This window comes from Galeopterus variegatus, unplaced genomic scaffold, assembly GCF_000696425.1.
Source record: "Galeopterus variegatus unplaced genomic scaffold, G_variegatus-3.0.2 Scaffold111, whole genome shotgun sequence".
In the NCBI taxonomy this organism is placed as follows: Eukaryota; Metazoa; Chordata; class Mammalia; order Dermoptera; family Cynocephalidae; genus Galeopterus; species Galeopterus variegatus.
Genome location: NW_007726222.1, coordinates 661,328 through 679,707, shown reverse-complemented (window position 1 = coordinate 679,707; position 18,380 = coordinate 661,328). Strand labels below are relative to the sequence as shown.

Below are 18,380 nucleotides of genomic sequence, written 5' to 3'. Positions count from 1 at the left end.
AGTTAGTAATCAAGCCTCCCCCCAACCCCCAAACTTTTCTCAAAATGGGTAGATGAGTAAGCATCGCTTCAATATAAACAGAGTTTGGGATATTTTAGGTAACAAAAAGCAAGGAGTGCATGATTCTTAGTGTAGCATGCACTCGAACCTATTCTTAATTTGCCACAAATGGATTCTAGAGATTCTTCAGATCAGTGGTGGGGACTGCTCCACCCTCTTTGGGAATCTCCTTCTTAGAGGAATTCTCACTGGGGGTGTGTGTGTGTGTGTGTGTGTGCAATCAAGGGGCCGTCAACTGTAGCCTCTGCCAGCAACAGCCCTTTGAAGGTTTATCCTGCACATCCCTTTCCTGGGCTATACATCTCATTTCTTCAGCTATTCCCTGTAAAGAGAATGTTATACAGAAGCCGAAGATCTCATGCTATGACTAAGACAGGTTTCTAGACTTCTGGCTCCACATGCCTTACTATACCATACTCTACAAATGGCAAGTGCTGGGACCCTACTTACTGTGACCTTGGAAAGCATTTGACCTCAATAAGCCTCAGTCTCCTCATCTATAAAATGGAATAATGCACATGTCATGGAGTGATGGGAGGATTAAATGAGAGTATATAAGCACTCAGCAAGGGCAGAGCAAACAGTAAGTGCTCGATAACTGAATCTATTTATAACACACAATATTTTTTTTTTTTTTGGCATAGACTTCTCCTTTCTTGTTTTCTTTCTCCCCCTTGGATTCCAAACTTTCAGGGCTGAATTTTTTAACTGTAATTCAAAATTTCATTTATTTATTCTGATAAAATTTAATTGTGTTCATTTTGTCCATCCTTTCCCTGCATGTTGAAATATTTTAGAATGTTGATTCTACCTGAAAATCTATCTACTGATCCATTAAACATGTTACCCTAATTTGTGCTCTAGAAACTTTCAGTAAGTTTAGGATGGCAATGTCCATGACAAAAAGCCATGACTGTATTCTATGCTTGCCTCCAGAGAGTAGCAGACTGTGATGGCAACCACGGATCTACCTTCTATCTCACAGATTTGCCCATTCTAGACATTTCATAGGATGGAATCATGGGGCCCTTTCTGTCTGGCTTATTTCAGTTAGCATGATGTTTTCAAGGTTCATTCGAGTTGTAACACATATTGGTACTTCATTTCTTTTTATGAACAAATAATATTCTATTGTATGGATATACCACATTTTTGTTTGTTTGTTTGTTTGTTTGTTTTCCTTTTTGTCTTTTTTCGTGTCCGGCAACGGATCGCAACCCTCAGTGTCGCGCCCGTACCGGACCGGGACCGGCAACGGGATCGCAACCCTCGGTGTTGCTCCCACACCTCGCTCAGCCAGTGAGCGGGAACCGGTCTGTATGTGGGATCCGAACTCTCGGCGGGAGCGCCACCGCACTCCCAAACGGTGCACTGTAGCAGTGCGCCACCGGGCCGGCCCCACTCAACTTATATTTTGAGATCAGTAGTGTTATAACGCCTTGGTTTCACTTTAAAGAAGGAAATGCAATGCACCTTATCAGGGCGTGACCCTGTGAGGAGCTGCTCTGGTCATGCTAATACATCAATATGTTTAGAATCGAGACACTGAGAACCACAGGGTAAATGAGCGAGACACTGAGAACCACAGGGTAAATGAGCTCGAATTCAGATTCAGAAAGCTTCAGAGTTGCTGTGAACAGAATCATTGGGTATAAGCTAAGAGTAAAAGAACAGGGTGTCAAGCTCCCTGGAGGTGATCTGTGGTATCCAGGCTGGCCTTTGATTACGGGTAACCCAATGCAAATCCCTGACCAGTTTCATTCTCTCAGCTCCATTGTTTCAATGGCATAGCAAGACTCTAATTTTCTAACCATCCTTCTCTATTCCCTCGTTCTCCCTAAGTAGCTCATTCCATTTGTGTTTCTCGGGCTCACTTCCCAGCATCCTTGTACCCCACCTTGCCAGGGAATTCAGACAGCCTGCCATTGTTTCTGTACCCATATCCACTTACCCAGCAGAACACCACCTTCCCCAGCCTGACGCCTCCAAAGGCCAACTTTCTGGACCCAAACATAGAACATTTACAAATCACTTTCGTACACACCACACCATTCCCTTCTCATGACACCCCTGCAGGCTGTGAAATATTATTTCCATTTCAAAGATGAGACACAGGCTCAGAAAAATTAAGCCAAAGTCCCAGCACTACATAGCCTTTAATTGGCAGGGTTGTGTTTTCAATACTGATCTTGTTACTTTGGGTTTCAAACTAACTTTTCACATACTTAAAAGGAAGACTATATTTGTGATTTCAAATGTTACTAAATATAAACCACCATCTCATATTTTGATTGATATGTTTAATGGTGATGCATATTTTATGCCAAATTCAGTGTCAAACATGTATTTGTCACTCAAAAAACTACACATCATTAGCTATTTTAACTAGTAAAACTAGTTTTTCCTGATCACCCTACGTATCATCAATGTGCTGCTGACGGGGTGGGCCACCCGTGCATTCAACCTCATAGTTTCTGCCACCTTGCATTACCTGATCACACAGCATTGTTTTTAATTCGTTCTGTAAAATGGAAACAATACCATAGAGGATTACTGTGACAGTTAAATGAGGCAATGAAAATAGGGACCTTAGCTAGCAAGTATCCAGTTAATAGTATTACATATTACTACTACTAATACATTTTCAATACATTCATTAAAATAGAGTTTTGTTTTCTTAACAAGTGTCTGAGGAGGTATAATGCAGCACAAGTACAATAATTCAGAGAAACAGATCTATTTCCTCCCCTTGGCCTTTTTGAATTATTTATTTCTTCCCTCATTCAGCAACCTCCTGGAGTACACAAGTCCAGTGGAGCAGACAGACATGCAGACAGCACCTACGTGCGGATCAAAGTGCTACACTGAGTGAGGGGTGTCCAGGGCTCTGGAGGAGGCAGCCTTAAACTGAGTTTGGGGAAAGAGCACCAAGGAAAGGGAGGTGGGGCTGAGTCTTGAAGGAGAGGAAGCATTTCCTTGGAATCCATGATGGAAAAGACATCCTGTTCTAAGCAGAGGTCTAAGCAAGGCACAGAGGCATGAAACAGAATGACACTCCTGGGAGGGACCAGGAGGTGGGGATGGTTGCTGTGCAGGGCATGTGCAGGAGCCTGGTGGGAGATGCAGACGGAGGTTGTCGGGGCCCTGGTCAGGAACAGTTTCCAATGTCATGTTGAGTTTGGACTTTATCCTCTAGCCTCACAGTTCTTAACCCCTAACTGCATACTATAATCACCTATGGGAACTTGAGAGAACACCAATACTCAGGTCCCAACTCAATATTCGGATTTATTTGGTCTTGGGTTGGGCCTGGGTACTGGGATTTTTAAAAGAGCTCTCCAGGTGATTCTAATGTGCAACCTGGACAATGGTGAGCCATTTAAAAGATCCTGAATAGGAATGATTTGACAACTTGCAGACAGGTCACTCTGGGAGCAGGTTAGTGAGAAGGATATCTGCAGGAAGGTCTGGAAAAAAAGGCAAGGAGACAGGTGGGGATGAAAGCGGGGAGAAGAGATATTTGAAAGCTATTTGGATGGAATAATTGACTGACTATGGATATTCCATGATCTACGATAGGGTTACATCCTGATAAACCTATTGTAAGCTGAAAATGTCCTAATCCAAAAATGCATTTAACACGTAACCTACCAAACATCATAGCTTAGCCTAGCCTACCTTAAACTCAGAACACTTTCATTAGCTTACAGTCGGGAAAAATTATCTAACACAAAGCCTATTTTATAATAAAGTGTTGACTATCTCATGTAATTTACTGAATACAGGACACTGCACAGTACTGGTTGGTTACCCTCGTGATCCCATGGCTGACTGGGAGCTGTGGCTCGCTGCTGCTGCCCAGCATCACAAGAGAGTATTGAAAAAGTACTGAAATGACCAAAATTCAAAATTCAAAGTATGGTTTCTACTGAGTGCACATCACTTTCACACCATTGTAAAGTCAAAAAATCTTAAGTCAAACCATCGAAGTCAGAGACCTCTATAACTGGAAATTAGAAGGGAGAGAGAGAAGAGTGGTTGGCATGCCAGTTCTATTGCCTTGACGTGCCACTAGCAGGTAGGGAACCCAGATCAATCAGTTGGTCTGGGAGGACAATAACCAAGTCTGCACTCCTTCTGAGGAGCCTGTGGAAAATGCAGGTGGCTCTCAATCAACAGACATCCAAAATGGACTTTGTTGCTGAAAGGAAGCCGAGCTGTAGATTGGAATGTGCAGTGCATTCATGTATAGGAAGTAGCTGCAAACATAAGCATGGATTTTGCCCAAGGAAAGCAAACCAGATGAAAAGAAAATAGGACCAAAGAAGGAATGGTAGGGGATGTGTTGAGTGTATTAGACACCTGTAGTTCCTTCCTGAAAATTTCATTTCTTGATGTCACCCCCAGACTGACCGAATCAGAATATCCAGGAGGTAAGGCCCCAAAATCTGATTTCTAACAAGGTTCCAACTACTTCTGGATCAAGACTAGGTTTGGACACTATATTTATTTACTATGGCTGCTGTAACAAATTACCACAAACTTGGTGACTTAAACAACAAAAATCTATTCTTTCACAGTTCTGGAGGCCAGAATTCCAAAATCAAGGTGTTGGCAGGGCCATGTTCTTTCTGATGGCTGTAGGGGAAGAATTTGTTCTTGCCTTGTCCAGCTTCGGGTGGCTCAAGTCTTTCTTGGCTTGTGTCTGCATAACTCCAGTCTCTGCCTTGGTCTTCATATGGCCTTTTCCTCTTTATGTGTCTCTCTTCCGTATGTCTTTTACTAGGACACTTGTCATTGGATTTAGGGCCCACCTGATAATCCAGGATGATCTCATCTCAAAATCCTTAATTATGTCTGCAAACACCCTTTTCCCAAATAAGGTCACAATCACAGGATCCAAGTCATGGACATATCTTCCTGGGGTCAGGGAGGGGCGCCACTCCACCCATTATAGACACTGAGGTAATACCTGTGTAGATGAATGGGAGGAGGGCTGGGATCCAAAACTCCAAGCTAAGTACCCTGAGAGGGGCAGGAAGAGGAAGAAGAGCAGGAGAGAGAGCCACTTCAGGGACTACTAAGACATACAGCTGTACTCCCAAGCCTTATTTTGTTCAAGGGACCCCAGGTCACTAAGTGTCCAGGGCACAAGATCACTTGAAAGTACTATACAGAATGGAAAAAAAAATCATCACAATAATAAATGAACAAAAAGCCAGACCGTGTTAAATTCAAAACGTAGGTGAGAACTTTGAAGGGCTGAAAAGGCTTTTAGTTAATTCATTTTCTAAATTAGATTAATTTGATATGAAGCCAAGATTTCTTCTGTGAAATGCTGTGGCCCTTTCTTCCTCATTACCCTAGTAGCTTCCAGTCCAGATGACAAGTCACCACGGCAGCATGTAATTGATTATTTCTGTCTTACAAAACATTTCCGTAGGAGCAGGCAACACTCTTGGTCACTCACATTAAAGAAGCTCGGCCACGCCTCCTTCTCACCACCTGCTAGGGCCCTACAAATCTGCACTGATCATCCCCACTTCTACACTGATACATCTTCCACCATTAAAGTCCTACATTATAATTATTTGTATCAGTTCCCTGACACAGAGGTTTCCTGTCCCCTAACACAGGAGTTTCCCTTCTTGGCAGCAGGGTCCAGGGTCAGAAGGTCCGTGGAGGTAGAGAGAATGGAAGGGAACAAGGTTCTATGTCAAGGTTAAAGTCACAGCCAGGGACAACAACAGTCTTCAGAATCAGATTCTTACTGTGGTCAAAACTACCCCATCACACATTTCTAGAGCAGAAATTAAAAGGCACAATCCCCAGTCCCCAGCCCTTAAGTCTATCCCAAAACACCTCTTAGCTAACAAGTCTGCAATCTCGTATAGTCCAGTCTCTGTACAAGTCAGTCTCTGTGCTTTGCCAGATGTCCAGGAGCAGTGCTCCCCAAACATTTATGTGCATGAGTCAGCTGCGGATCTTAAGTGCATTTCCTGAAACAGTGGGCCTGGGGTAGGGCTCGAGGCTCTGCCTTTCTAAGAGGCTCCCAGGTGCTGCCCACACTGCCAGTCCACAGACCACATGCTGAGCAGCAAACAGTAAGACTCCACTGCAGCAGTGTCTGATGGCTTTTCCTTGGTCAAGTCATCCTGGAACAAATACCTATAATGATTCCACCCTGGCAATCCCTTCCATCCATGCCATATGGCGCAAACCCCACAACCTCACCTGTAATGACAGAAACTTATCTATATTTACTGCCAGGTTTCAAGAAAAGCCTAACTCCTACAACAAAAATGGGTGAAGTAAATAGGGCAGATCCTAGAAAAGGGTCTTGTATGTATGGTCCATCTTCACCAGTGTCAGGGTGGAGACAGCTGCGAGGCACACCCAAAGATGTGGTTTAAACTGAGTTTAAGGCAACCAGGTTCCTTTACCTCTGGTGAAATGATAATAGTTATAACGGAGATGATGATGACACCAATGATAACAGAAGCTACCATTTACCGAGCACTATCTACATGCCAGTCCCCGTGCTAAATGATTTATAGACGTTATGACTCAGCACCAAGAGGAAAATGGGAGTGGTTAAAAGATGTTTAGAAAAAAGGGACAGTGCTGTAAATTCCAGGGTGTGCAGGAAGGTGAATAAAGTGTCAATAGAGAGACAGGACAATTCCCACATTGTCTCAATCTAGGACTAGTTAGGAAGTTGCTATTTGATATTTCAGAAAACATCCTTGGACTGAGGAGGTCAACACCATAGACAAGGTACATCAGGCTATGCCTGCTGTCCTTTGCTGTCATGCATCTCCTGATGCCACCCAGGTCAGCCTCCGTAAGCTTGATTCCATTTGGCTGCCTTAGGAGTAACATGTCTGGATAAGGAGGAGCTTCCTTTGATGAGTTCTTCCGGTTTCATCCTGGGATTGTAACACTGAGCACTGGGTAGTTTAATCAAGTCTGCTGTGCCTGATGCTTCTCCAGATGTCCTTGGACATATACGCTGTGTTCTGCTGCTGACCCTGACACATTTACTTTGCCTGTAGGAGATGGGCATAGTTTATATCCAAAGAGGCTGATTTATTTGCTGTGATATGGAGAAGGTTTAACAGCCATTACTTTTCCCTGGCTGGGCCTTGGAGAGCTTCAAGCCTAACACTCTGCAGGAGAAGACTTAGGCGGGTTGCCATTGAAAGGATCCAGTCTGGTGAACTGAGTCAGATGCACAGCTCTACAACAGGCATGCAAAGCAGCAGTCCGGAGGCTGAATTCAGCCTGCAGACCAGTTTCATTAGGCTCCCACAGCACTCAAGCTCTCAAAACACCAAAGTGCTCCATCTTAAGAACAGAGGGTGAGAAGAAGCCTCAACATGGAATATATTTGAATGACATACTACTTCTTCAGGATCTCTCCACTGTGTTCATTCCCATGGGGAATATTTCTCAATATGTGAATCCAGGAAGCAGGGTGGCAGGTATCAAATTCTTCACTTTGTTCCAAACAGTCACTTTAAAGATAGGGTCCGTTCAAGCTTCAAGAAGAAGATGATACCCAACCCGAAATCAGCATTTCGTGATACCGCAGGCATCTAGCTCTTCTTTTTTAAAAAAGGGTCCCATATTCATCACTAGAAGGTGTTGTAATGGGGGAAACAACAATAGCTGAGCAATGCATTGGCCGCTATCAGCAGCTCCTTACTGGCTCAGAGTATTCAGAGTTGACATCATGCTCCATTGCTGTGTCACACAAATGTAACAATTCCAAAAAACAGATCACAGAAATGGAGCCTGGACCACCTGGCTGTCAGGGCTTCAAAACAATGGGGTCAACACATTAAAGCATATCCTCCAAGATCACAAGTATGCTCAAGGACTGCTTGATGCAACCATGGTAGTCAACCCCAGGGAGTCAATTTCTTCTCTAGAGACATCAGGGGGTTCAAAACAGATCCTGTCAGTCTGGAGAGCAATCTGTACGTCTCAGTGCATGGGGACTTCCTGGAGGAAGGCTGCTGATGCTCTTGGCCTGATCAGCCCGTCTCCTCCCCACCATCAACAGACAGCCTCACCTGGTTCCACACACAAAATGCCAATATTCAGAGATCATTTGCATGGGTCTGGGCCCTCAGGTATTTGAGTTCATGTACATATTTTCCATGCACACACATTTCCTTCTCCTCCATTTTCTACAAGTCACCATTGGCAACACTGCGGTATCTGGAGAGAAGCCAGGCACGGCAGCACAGACCTCTGAGGCAGCATGGGACTGTAAAACAGTCACCTCTTCCTAGGGTTCAGGAGACACGGGCGTTTGGCAGAGCTGTCTGAGGTGCAAGGCACAGGGCCTTTCTACTACAGAAGTGCTATGAAAACTCTGGCCAGTCTTACAAAGGGGTGCAAAATGGTTTCGACAAAAGACATCGACTGAGAAAAATTGTTGGGGACGGGGGGCAGGGGAGAATATTAAAGGAACCAAGTTCCAGTTCACTTTTGCCAATTTCACCCCAAAAGAAATGTAATTAAAACAAAATGAAGGTTTCTGGTAGAAGTCAGGTATCTGAAAAGTTGCCCTGCTCACCTGTTTAAGAATAGAATTATCTGGGTGCAGGGAGCAATCACATCAATTAATAAGTTGTCTACATTAAAAAAAGTAAAGCTCCCAAAACAAACCTCAAACCCACTGCAGATAAAAACCAAAAAAATGCTGTTTAGAAAAATTATGCTTTACATATATTGATCTAAAAAAAAAATCTAAAGAACAGGCCGTTCTGTAGAACAGCTCGAGTGTCTGCTCGTGCTTTCATTTTACAAAACAAACGCTCAGAGACTTCACAGTGGGAGGAGTTTCACACAGAGATTCAGGCTCACAGAAAATGGCCACCGGGATCTACAAACCCGAACACAACCAACAGGGCACCCAAGAGACCTGCTGGGAATACAGGGCACTTACCTTTCACAAGGGAAATCGTCTAGAAATAGGCATAACCCCTTTTCTCGAAAAGTAACATAAATCATGGCCTCCAAAGTACTTGTTTGCTGAATACCACAATGACTAATCACTAGAACTTTTATTATTTTCCCTAAGCAAGGGAACCTCATGGGGGAAAAAACCAGATAATTTTTAATGTAAGGTAGTTGCTAGGATTGGAAGTAAGATTATTTAAGCTTCAGAAAAGGAAAAAACAAGATCTCAAAACGTCTTTCCTAAAATAGAGAGAAGCGCAAATCATCCTTTCAGAAACTCATTATAAATAGAAAAGAAAATCTTAAAATAGTTCAAAAACCTCTTGATTGGTTTTCCTAGAATGTTAAAAGCAAGACAAAATATTAAGAATATTAAATATACAATAAAACAGGGTAAGAAATGTACTCAGAAGCGTATTTCCGTTTAGAAACAATGTGTCGCCTAGATATTTACGACGCTTCTGTGCAAAACGTCAACTGACAATGTGTAACAACAGCTAAAGACACTCCAGAACTGCTAGACCTTGACAGGAAAAATTTTAAAGGTCAGGGTTTTGGTGTTTTGTTTTTTTTTTAACCCTAGTTAGCACAGCACTCAGGGCCAGCCAGTTCTCTAACGTCCGAGCAAAACCCTATTCAGATCTTCATTTCAGTGCCACATCATTGCTTCTGCCGTCTATCTTGGTGCCTTCACTTCCTCAAAGTGGTCGTCCTGTCCCCACCCATTAAAGCAAAGGTGGAACTCGCATTAATCTGAGGGAAGGGCCATATGGTTCAGCAATAGGCGCCCAGGAGCCGGGTATGACTTTGAAGAGCACTGAGGCCTTGGGAAACCTTGCTCTTTGTGCTCAGGTCAGAGACTGCAAGTCCAGAAAAAATAGGTTTACGCAGGGACAGACCGGAGAATGGAGTAGTTTTTTAAAAAAGGAAATCCTCACCTAGGTCTAGGAGCCAATCCATGGTCCTAATAGAGCTCATCAGAAATCTCCATGCTTACATGAAAATGCATATACATTTGGGGAGACTGATTCTGAATGCAAGTCTCCCTTGCCTGGCAAGATAATAAATTCAGCTTTGTTTTTACTGAATTGGTGGTCGTATTATCTAATCGTAATCGACTCTACAAATAGAAGTTGTTTAACACATGAACAGGAAAAATAACACAAATAAAACAGGGCCTAGAAACAACATTCACCTCACAAAGCAGGAAGTGACAGCTCATATCTGTCTAGCCTTCCACAAAGTCTGCCTCACGGGTTGCTGAATTAATCCCAGGATGCCCTTCCAGGATTTAAATAGCCACTGGACTTCTCAGGAAAATGTACCCTGGGATGAACACATGCAAGGGAGTATAGCCAGGAGAATGGCAGCCTGCACGCTGAGTCTTCCCCTTCATGTTCCCCGAGAAAAGGTTTAATTCCTCTCAAACTTAAATTATAGTACAGCTTAGAAATTTTTATAAGAGAGGAAAAACGTTTTAAAAGACGGGAAACAGCTTCTGCCTCTCCTACTGTAAAAAGAAATTTTCTAACTTAACTGGCAAGAATCCAAGTGCTTCAACTGGACTGGAAGTTTTGCATCACAGTGTCCTACTGTGTGTCTGCTGGAAGCCTGGTTAGCTCTCTCGCATGAACAGTTCCAGCCCCTCTTTAAGCTTTGCTACTGACTGCCATCTATCTCCTGCTCTCCCAACAACCTGTCTGTTTCTGGCAGACTGAGCACAGGACACTGGATTCTTTTCTCATTTCACCACTAACCATGTGACCCTGAGCAAGGCCTATGACTTCTCTGGATTCCTGCTTCCTTATCTGGAATGCGAAGAGGTTGGACTAGTTTATTTCCAAGGTTCTTTTTAGCCGTAAACTTTGAAAACTATAATTCCCTACCTTGCTCCCCCATTTGGTCATCTTTTGATTGTTTCCCAGCCAGTCCCAATCTTTCTGTAAGAATCTTCATTTCCTCCAAAATGGACAATCTCCCACCCTTAAATTCATGTACTTTCCGGGAAAGTGTATGGGGTACAGGCAGAACCCAAAGTCCAGCCAGTATTAGTGTATCTATGAAGACAGTAGGAGGGGGCTATGAAACTGGGACCCCTGGAAGATCTGACTTAACCCCTGTCCCTCTTCTATCTGCTTATTCCAGCACCTCTGCTTTTCTGCTCAAGAAGAAATAGAATTACTGCACCCTAGAGCTGGAAGGAAACTTAGCCATTATTGAGCCAAACCTTCTCTGGTTACAGGTGAGGAAACCAAACTAGCAAATTCACACTTTCTCTCCCAAGGTCCATCAGTCCTTCACAGGGAACAAGTCCCAGACCTCCTGTCTGGATTCTCACACCGAGGCCTTCTTACTTCCCCCACCTCCAGCCCACCTCTGGGCTCTTTCCCTAGTACTCTGTAGAGTTCCTCAGGACCTCAGAGGGTTTTAAACATTTACTGAGCACTTCTGGGCAAGCCCCCAAGGAGCCGTTTTAAACTTTCAACCTGCATGGCAACTCTGGGAACATTTAGCCTAGCATAGTGACAGTGACAGCTATAGCAAAACACAAATTGATCTTATCAGCACACAAATCCATTGGTGTTTTACTCTAAAAGAAAAGCTTACAGCAGCACACTGATAGTAGATAAGGATAGGTTAGGGAGATAGGGAGGCCCCACGAGGGTGGGGTCTGATCCGGTACCTGACATACAGTTGATACTCAGTAAATATTTGTTGAACAAATTCAAGTCTGCATATCTTCTCTGTTCACTTGCTTCTCGTCAAAAATTCTGATGTCACATTAATATCAGGGATGAGGGTCTCTAAGTCTCTAAGCTAAAATCAGGAACAAATATCTATTTCATACCCTCATTGTGTGGCCGGGGAGGCAGCATGGGGCGTGGAGAGAAGGGGCCGGCTTTTGGAGTCAGACAGTCCCTAGGACGGGAAACTCTCATTTCTACAACCTTGGCCCCTGGTATTGAGCCTCTCTTTGCCTCCATTCCCACCAGACCAGGTTGTTTGAGGGTCTTAGAAGATGGCTGAGATAATGCACATAAGGTACAGAACTAACTCTATGAATGCCAGTTCTGTCCTCTTCCCTTGCGGGCTGTGGGTATAGAGAGAAACTCTGTTTCTAGGAACGGCTCCAGACCATTGGCATACTCCTCTGAAAGAGGCAAACCATCAACAGGATGCTGACAACATTTTAAAATGACTCAATACAACTGTAATAAGTATACTGCCATTAAGTCATCTGATTTTTAAATTATGTACACAGAACATAAAGCATAATTCAACATATACAAATCAAATGTTTTATATTGTCCATATTTAGCTTAAACACCAAACATGTATATATGTCCCAATCCTTTGTTGTGAATAAGCAAAGAAGAGAGCTAGGACTAGGAAGAAAAAAAGGATAATTTTTTTTTCATCCATAAAATGAGGTTGGAATAGATGAACAACATGAACCTTAGCCTTAAAATTTTATGATTGTAAGATGCAGAGAATGAAGAAAGTAATATAATGACAGAGATGTTTATCCATCAGAAGACACAGAATCAGATAGATAAATGCATCAAAATATTTTAATGGCATGACGATGTAGTGTTGCCACCATTAAATATAACATTGCCAACAACTAAATTTACATTAGTTTTGCGAACTCTGGGCATAAGAACAGGATATCATCATTTACTCCACAGGAAAAGATACCGGTTTGGGGGCTGTGTGTCACCCAGGACTGTTGTAGTTACACTGTAGACAGCAATGGTAGGCTGTGATAATACCACCAATCTTTGACTATCAGGAATCCCTTTGTTTTTATCTGATTACAAATATAATCCATAAATATTAACAATACAAATATAAAACTTTTCAACACAGAAATGTCCCTAATAGAGACGGACTTTTAAAACAGTATATCAAATCTCAAGTTTATCCCCGGCCTCTGCTTTCCAGAAATTGGCGTTTGTTAATCTCCATCACCAGCTTCAGCAGTGCTTGTTTAAAATGCAGATTTCCTGGCCCCACCCCAAATCACTGAATCAGAATCTTTTGACCTGGGAATCTACAGTTTGATAATTTCCCCAGATTCATATGCATATTAAATTGCTGGTCACTGGAACTAACACAGAATAGATCAGCTAAAATGGGAGGTATGTGCTTTTCATGATAACGTTAAGTTAAAAGGAGGCATAAAAATAATGTGCACCTACACACAAAGCTTTATGTATAAGTTTACATTTCTGTACAAAGTTGTGGGGGAAGGGAAGCAACATTTATTAACTGCCTACTATGGTATAGATACTGACCAAATTATATTACTCAATCTTCAAAATAATCCTATGTGAGTTATGAATGGAAAAAGTCAGGCTTAGAGAGGGAGTAACTTTTCTAAAGTCAAAAGCCTGGAAAATGGCCCAGCCAGGTTGTGAAACTAGATTTATCTGATCCTTGTCTCCTCATTCCACTGTACTAAGCTCATGTGCACGTGAAAACACACAGACCCACACACGTCATACAATAGCCATAAGGTAAAAGGCAATGGAATAAATTACTTTTAGAAACTTTTTGCGTCAATAGAAACGTAGTTTTTGAAGGACTTATTCTATTAATGGATATTTCTTGGTCTGTCTGCTGACAATGGAATACAGTGTATTCCATTTTGACTACTATCAAAACCACATTAAACAACAAATTTTAGTAATCAGAAGTGTATTTGGGGGCTTGCTAGCATCAAATTTAACAGTGATTCCTGATTTGTGCAAGCTACAAATTTATGCAAACGAAACCACTTAATATTGATTCTACAAACCATATCACCTTACAAAGGAAAACACCAACAAACGTGTAACCTAGCATTTGTCAATCCAATGGCCTTCCTGAGCCCATCCGTCCCCCTCCAGGCTCCAACATGCCAGGCTCCCTCCTTGGTAAAGCCCCTTCCACTGGCTTCTGGAGTCATGCTCCTCCACGGTTCTTCCCCGCCAGACTTCTCTCTGCCTCCCTAGGTCCTTCTTTATTTTCTCAAAAGATTCCATCCTCAATCTTTTTCTCCCTATACTCTCTTTTTGGAAAATCTCTTCTCCCACCCTCTTGACTTTTTCTTATATACCAATGACTCCCAAACTAGCCCCGGCCGTCCTGTGGAGCGCAAAGCCCCCACCTGTCTGGGAGACAGCACGCTTCCACACTTCATACTCAGGCCCTCTAAATGCAGCTCCTTATCTCCTTTCACGTTTCTTCCATGGATACCACTGCTCTGGAAACCTGTTAGGTTTAGCTATTTCCTCTCTGCTGAGACATCAGATCCTGTCCATTATTCCCTTTGCATCTGTTCCTTTCCCATTTCACTATTATCATCCATTCAGGGTTTTTCGCCTTTTCCTTGGTGGACTGTAGTAGCCTTTAATTGGTCTCCCTATCTCTAGTTTCTGGCCTGCCTCTCTCAATCTGCCCTGAGCTACTCACAGGAGCATGCGCCTAAAGCACAGCCATGACACTCCCCTGTTTGAATATCTTTAATGACACCTATTGGTTAATACTGTACATTCAAATTTCCTTGTTGGCGTTCAAGACCGTTTGGCACCGAATGCTCTCCAGTTTTATGCCTGTATAGACCAGTTCTAACTCAGCCGGACACTTCCCTGAAATTGCCCCCTGCTTTCTCCATCTCCAACTGTTCTGCCTCTCTCAAACGCCTCCTCCCCTTCTCTTTTATTGCAACTCCATATTCTTCAAGGACTTGTTTAAATGCTTATTCTCTAGAAAGAATCTCTAGACCCCCAGGGGTAAAAGGAACCTCTTCTTCCACAAATCATCAAAATATCTTCTTTTTGCATTTACCCCATGGTTTATTTCTGTATATTTTGTTTCCTCAGCAACATAACAGGATCTGAGAGGGAAGGGACCAGATTTCTTTTGCTGCTGAATTCCACATTCTTTCTAATACAGTGTCATACTCATAGTAGGTACTCAATAAATATTTGCTGTATAACATTTACAGAAATCCTTAAAGTTTACAAAGCATGCTCACATTCCACATCTAATTTGTTTTATGTGGAGCTTAAATTATTACAAGTGGCATCCAAGTCTTGCGATCTGATTTCTGTTACTTAATGCAATTCTTAAAACTATCTCTAATTTTCTGTCTTATAAATTAAACAAAAGCATTTCTTAAATTGCTTTACTTTTGAGGACCAATAGTCCTCTCTCTGTGGCCTACAAAGCTAAAAGAGGAGAGCATTTTGAGTAAAAGAAAGCCCCCTTGCCAAACTGCTTTTTCCTCTATGTAAATGTAAATGTATGTATGTTTATGTAAATGTACAAATAAAATGGACAAAATTTAGAAGAGAAGTGAGAAATTTCTTTCTAAAGATTTTAAAAAAAATTTTTTTCTCCTCTATGTAAATGTAAATGTATGTATGTTTATGTAAATGTACAAATAAAATGGACAAAATTTAGAAGAGAAGTGAGAAATTTCTTTCTAAAGATTTAAAAAAAAATTTTTTTCCCCCCTTTTTTGTCTTTTTTACTGACCGGTAATGGGATCGCAACCCTCGGTGTCGCGCCCGTACCGGGGACCAGCAACGGGATCGCAACCCTTGGTGTTGCACCCGCACCACGCTCAGCCAGTGAGCAGGAACCGGTCTCCACATGGGATCCGAACCCTCGGCAGGAGCGCCACCACGCTCCCAAGTGGCGCACTCTCCAGTGCACCACCGGGCTGGCCGATTTAAAAATTTTTAAAGTGGCTTTCCTATATATACACTTGGAATACCACATATGGGTCAGTCTCCACCATCCTGGAGCTGACATTCTAGAACACTAACAATAGAAAGTCACTAACAGTTGAATAAATAATTCCTTACTAAGAGACATGACATGACTAATACCACAATTGTAAAAACGTAATAATCTGCAGGGTCCTGAATATCCAAGTCCCTTGTAGGAGTTCAGTAAACATTTGTTGAGTGAAAAATAAATGAATGAATTCAGAGAAGGCCTTACTATTATTTATAAATTGAAAGCACAAGTTTTAATAGATAGGTGGAAGTATACTTTAAAGTGGAAAAATGAAAAATTGAATTGAGAGAGAACTTTGATGTGTCCATTGCTCTGGCCTGTTCCTGTGACAGATCCCACTCTGGACTACTGGAGAGGCAGGTAGAGGAGAGTGCTATGAATGGCAGGCACTGTCCATCTGACTATGCCTCTTTGGAGTGTAGGTTACAGGCTCAAAGATGGGCACTCTACCCTGAACTCTGTGGTCCCAGCACAGCGCTGTACCCACAGAATGTACTCCGTAAATGTAGTATAAGAGGTGAAGCCCTCCATGACCTGTCTCCATTTTCACCTTTCAGTCCCTTACATCTATTTTTCTTCACCTCAAAGGGGTATTGTAAGGAGTAAATGAACACACTGCACTTAAAACCCGGAACACACTGCCTGGCACTTACATGCACACAAATGCTTGACAAATGGTAGTTGTTACCGTCACCATCTGGGTCTTTGTGTATGTCTCCATGGTAGAGCTGAGTGTGCTGGACTGTCAGTAGGCAGCTGCGAGAACTGCGAGTATCTCGCGGGTGGGCACTTCATGCTTGTACACTCGGTGCCTAGCATGGTGTTCACCCCAGAGCATGCCCTGAGCAATGGAGATCCAAGTTCCAGTCCCGCCTCTACCCCAACCCACTGGGGAACCCTGAAGAGTCATTTAACTCTCTGGGCCTCAGTGATATCTGTGGGTCCTTCTAGCCTAGAAAAGCTAGATATCTATGAACACATGTATAGAAGCTTCCACGACAGTCACTGGCAGAACTGGAATGAGAAACCAGTGGTCCTGAAGCCCTGCTCACCTAGTTCCCCTTCATCTCAGGGGCTTCACACTTTGTGTCTTCTTAGTAACAGATCACTTGAGCATCATGGTCACTTTGTAATCCCAAAACCTGGTGGATGGCTGTCACGAGTCAGACGCCCTTTGAGAGTCCCTCAAAGAAACCATTTCCTATTTCCCGTTGACTAAGGAGAGACAAAAGTTTAGTTACCTCAGTTAGAACAGACCAGCCTTAACAGAGTTAGTTTTCTGTGCTTTAGAAGAAATCACTTGGAAATCCTTGGTTCTTTGTCCTCCATCTCCTCCACATCAAGATCTAAAAAAAAAAGGAAAAAGAAAAGTGCAGTGTCCCGTGACTAGCTACCAAAATTTGATGTTTCAGCAACAACAGTAATTTCAATTAGCATATATTGAATACCTACTGTAAGTCAAGCGTTGCACAAAGTGATTTACATATGTGGCCTTGTATAATCTTCATACGTAGGGATGTGAATGTAGAAAACATTCCCTCATTTCACAGCTACAGAAATGGAGGCTCTGAAAGGTCACCGAACCTGTTCCAGGTCACAAAGCTGGATTATGCCAGAGCTGGGACTCAAACCCAGGTTCAATTGATTCCAAAGCCTGTGCCATTAACCAGTAAGCCAAGGTTTTAAAAACTTGACAGTGACCCACCGTTTTAAAATTTTAAAAATATAAAATTGTGTTATATAAACTGAAAACAAAAAATGTCTTATAAAATAATGCTTACTCTTACTATGTGCAATGCCCACTGATATTTTCCGTTCTATTTTTTTCTATACTGCACTATATGTTTTATATCTTTTCACATTTTTTTCTCCAATAGCAACATACTAAACTGATTCCACAATCTTCTTATGGGTCCCTGCTTTTGGAAAAACACTGCATTTAGCTACAACATTTTACTAGAAGTTACTCTGAAACCAGAACAAAATAATTCTATACTTTTTAGCAATGAGAACCTGACCGAGTAGTTGAGCTTCATAATTAGGAGAAAAGTCTTTAACCTTTAAAATATGTATAAGTCACCATAACACATATCATCTATAATGGATCCTTAGAAGGGACATTCAATTAGGGCCAGAGTCCAGAATGGCATTAGGCACTTACCTGTAGCAGAGTGGAACCGCGGACAGACTAAAATCTCAGGTGACTTATGACACTGCGAAGAAGTGTGTAACAGCGGGCAGTTGTGTTGTAGACAGAGCAGACCTAACTACACACAAGTAGGAGGCTGAGATTGCAAACCCCTGGGGGCAGGGCCCTGCCTTTGCACGTCCTCTTCAATTGCAGGGGCTTGGTGGTGCACCCGAGCAAACCGTCCTGTTCCCGTGGGGTCACAACCGGGGTCCGCATTCCCAGTCCGGGGGAGGGGTGACGCGACTGTCGGCGCAGTTCCCGAGCCTGCTGGCCCCGAGCCCACCGCGTCCCCAGCCCCGGGTGCGCATTTCTCGGCGGCCCGGCGCCCTCGAGCACAGCCGCGCAGTCGGGCCGCGCGCCCCCT

At 42.9% G+C, this 18,380-nt stretch overlaps 1 protein-coding gene across 1 annotated transcript in view; it reads right to left on the bottom strand.

Annotated features, from left to right (window-relative positions):
• Window positions 1-18,380, bottom strand: part of ZBTB38 (zinc finger and BTB domain containing 38) — a 70,006-nt gene that overhangs the window by 21,944 nt on the left and 29,682 nt on the right. The window contains exon 6 of the mRNA XM_008586661.1: window positions 17,067-17,171. The gene's annotated coding sequence lies outside the window, so the exon portion shown is untranslated. The remainder of the gene's footprint in view (window positions 1-17,066; window positions 17,172-18,380) is intronic.